Source organism: Pongo pygmaeus, chromosome 10 (genome assembly GCF_028885625.2).
Source record: "Pongo pygmaeus isolate AG05252 chromosome 10, NHGRI_mPonPyg2-v2.0_pri, whole genome shotgun sequence".
NCBI classification, from domain to species: domain Eukaryota; kingdom Metazoa; phylum Chordata; class Mammalia; order Primates; family Hominidae; genus Pongo; species Pongo pygmaeus.
In genome coordinates, this window is record NC_072383.2 from 34,545,232 (window position 1) to 34,549,271 (window position 4,040).

At 36.2% G+C, this 4,040-nt stretch overlaps 1 non-coding gene across 1 annotated transcript; it reads left to right on the forward strand.

Moving 5' to 3' along the window:
- The first annotated feature begins 1,124 nt into the window (after window positions 1-1,124).
- Window positions 1,125-1,227, forward strand: LOC129011003 (U6 spliceosomal RNA). Its single transcript, XR_008493149.1, has one exon. It is a non-coding gene; the product is annotated as a U6 spliceosomal RNA (small nuclear RNA).
- The last annotated feature ends 2,813 nt before the right edge of the window (window positions 1,228-4,040 follow it).

Sequence of the window (4,040 nt, forward strand, 5' to 3'; positions counted from 1 at the left end):
AGACCAGCTTCAGCCTATAATTAGAGAAAAAAAAGTATCATGCTCAAAAATAATCAAGACACAATCTTAAAATTTCAAAATAGGTCTATATAATTCTCCAATACTTTCATCCCATTCATTACCCAGAAAGTCTCTAAGAAGAGGTGATTCTTTTCTAGGGACAGCTGTAATTAGTGATTAAAGTGTCTTGTTAGGATGTGTGGACCAGGAGACATTGAGGGACATAGAATCATAAATCTTTTAGAGTCAATTTTTGATAAGCCTGTATACATGCTCAACAACATCAGATGCCTATTGATGGCAGTGAGTTGAGGGCCCATTGAATGCTTTGACTTTTAGCCACTTGTCAAGTTTTTATTTTGTAATAAAAAATGTACCACTATCAGTCCTAATCATCTGGAGAGTGAAACATATGACACAGATTAGTTCCAAAGGTCATAACTGTGTGGCCAGAGTTAAGTGATTAGTCGAGAAGGGCAAAACATAACAAGACAAAGTGTCAGTTTGCAATGAGGCATCACCAGTAGCTCTGAGAGGGAATCAAAGGTTTGTTAAATTCAATCTGCTAGCAGTAGATGGGAGTAACATCCCATGCAGCATGACATCTCTCATTAGGAGACAAATGTGTTAAAGAGGAAGTTGCAAGGGAAATTAGAAAATACTTTAAGGTCAGAGAAAATGAAAACACAACATTCCAAACTTATTGGATGTAGAGACAGTAGTACTGATAGGGAAGTTTATATCTGTTAATGCCTATATTAAAAAAGGAGAAAAATTTCAAATCAATAACCTAAACTCCTACTTTAAACTCCCTCCTTCCTTCTATTTGCTTTGTGGAGTTGGGGTAGATTTCTGTTGGGGCAGACCCTGTGGGGTCATTCACACCAGAGGATGACCCCAACTGCCAAAGCAAATAGAAGGAATAGAAGGAAGGATATAACAAAGATGAGAGTGGAAACTGATGAAATAGAGACTGAAAAAAAAAGATATTTGAAAACCCAAAAGTCAATTCTTTAAAATATCTACAAAATTGACAAAACTTTATTTAGGTTGACCAAGTAAAGCAGACTCACATTACTAAAATCAGGAAAGAAAGAAGGTACATAACTATTGACCTTAGAGAAATAATGGTGGCAGTACATGTACTAAAGCTGGAATGATACAGAGAAGGTTAGCATGGCCCATGCACAAGGATGACATGCAAATTCTTGACTGTTCCATATAGTTACATAATGGTAAAGGGTTCAATTCCATAAGAAGACCTCACTATCCTAAATATATATGGACGTAACAAAGGAGCACCCAGATTCATAAAGCAAGTTCTTAAAGATCTTTAAAGAGACTTAGACTCCCACATAATAACAGTGGGAGACTCAACACCCTGCTGACGGTATTAGACAGATCATTGAGTCAGAAAATTAACAAAAATGTTGAAGACCTGAATTCAACACTGGACTAAATGAACCTGATAGACATCTACAGAACTCACCACCCCAAAACAACAGAATATACATTCTCCTCATTGCCACATGGCACATACTCTAAAATTGACTACACAATTGGACATAAAACAATCCTCAGCAAATGCAAAACAACCAAAGTCACACTGACCACTTTCTAGGACTACAGCACAATAAAAATAGAATTCAAGACTAAGAAAATTGCTCAAAAGCATACAATTACATGGAAGTTAGACAACCTACTCCTGAATGACATTTGGGTAAATAATGAAATTAAGATGGAAATCAAGAAGTTCTTTGAAACTAATAAGAACAAAAATACAACATACCAGAATCTCTGGGACACAGCTAAGGCAGTGTCAAGAGGGAAATTTATAGCACTAACTGTCCACATCAAACAGTAAGAAAGATCTCAAATTAACACCCTAACATCACAACTAGAAAAACTAGAGAAGCAAGGCAAACCAATCCCAAAATTAGCAGAACAAGATATAACGAAAATCAGAGCTGAACTGAAGGAGATGGAGGTGTGAAAAACTATTCAAAAGATCAATGAATCCAGGAGCTGAGCTTTTAAAATAATTAATAACATAGACCACTAGCTAGACTAATGAAGAATAAAAGAGATATCCAAATAAACACAATCAGAAATACAAAGGGGAAATTATCACTGACCCCACAGAAATAAAAATAACAATTGGAAACTATGATGAACACCTATATGCACAAAAACTAGAAAACCTAGAAGAAATGTATAAATTCCTGGACACATACGTCCTCCCAAGACTGAAGCAGGAAGAAGTTGAATACCTTAACAGATGAATAATGTGCTCTAATATGAATCAGTAATAAATAGCCCACCAACCAGAAAAAAAAAAAAAGCCCAGGACCAGACAGCTTCAGGGCTGAATTTTACCAGATGTACTAAGAAGAGCTGGTACCATTCCTATGGAGAATATTCCAAAAAAATGAGGAGAGGCTCCTTTTCAACTCATTCAATTTGGCCAGCGTCACCCTGATACCAAAACCTTGCAGAGATACATCAAAAAAATGAAAGCTTCAGGCCAATATCCTTGATGAACATCAATACAAACATCTTCAACGAAATATGAGCAAACCAAATCTAGCAGCATATCAAAAAGCTAATCCACCACAGTCAAGTAGGGTTTTTCCCTGGGATGCAAGGTTGGCTTAACATATGCAAATCAATAAACATGATTCATCACATAAACAGAACTAAAGACAAAAACCACATGATTATCTCAATAGATGCAGACAAGGCTTTTGATAAAATTCAACATCGCTTCATGTTAAAAACTCAAAAAAACTAGGTATTCAAGGAACATATCTCAAAATAATAAGACCAAATATATGACAAACCAACAACCAACATCATACTGAATGGCCAAAAGCTGGAAGCATTCCCCTTGAAAACAGGCACAAGACAAGGATGCCCTCTCTCACCACTCCCATGCAACATAGTATTGGAAGTCCTGGCCAGGGCAGTCAGGCTAGAAAAAGAAACGAAGAGCCTCCAAATAACAATAGAGAAAACCAAACAACCCTTGTTTGAAGATGAAATGATCCTATATCTAGAAAACCCCATAGTCTTGGCCCAAATACTCCTTAAGCTGATAACTTCAGCAAAGTTTCAGAATACAGAATCAACATACAAAACTCACGACCATTCCTGTACACCAATAGCAGCAAAGTTGAGAGCCGAATTAAGAACACAATCCCATTTACAATTCCTACAAAAAGAATAAAATACCTAGGAATACAGCTAAGTGGGGAGGTGAAAGATTTCTATAATGAGAATTACAAAACACTGCTCAAAGAAATCAGAAATGACACAAACAAATGGATAAAAAAATCCATGCTCATGAATAGGAAGAGTCAATATCATTAAAATGGCCATATGGCCTAAAGCAATTTATAGATTCAGTGCTATTCTTATCAAACTACCAATTACATGTTAACAGAACTAGAAAAAACTATTTAAAAATTCTAATGGAACCACAAAAGAGTCCAAGTAGCCAAGGCAATCCTAAGCAAAAAGAACAAAGCAGGAGGCATCATGCTATCACAGGGCTACAGTAATCAAAACAGCATGATACTGATACGAAAACAGACATTTAGACCAGTGGAACAGAATAGAGAGCCCATAAATATGGCTGCACACATACAACCATCTGATCTTTGATGAATCTGACAAAAATAAGCAATGGGGAAAAATCTCTATTTAATAAATGATGCTGAGACAACTGGCTAGCCATATTGCAGAAGACTGAAACTGGGCTCTTCTTTGCGCCATAGACAAAAATCAACTTAAGATGGATTAAGGACTTAAATGTAAAACCAAAAACTATAAAAACCCCGGAAAACAACCTACACAATACCATTCTGGACATAAGAAATTGCAAAATTTTCATGATGAAGACTCCCAAAAGCAATTGCAACAAAAGCAGAAATTGACAAATGGGATCTAGTGAAACTAAAGAGCTTCTGCACAGAAAAGGAAACTATCAACAGAGTACACAGACAATCTACAGAATGCGAGAAGATGTTTGCAAACTATGC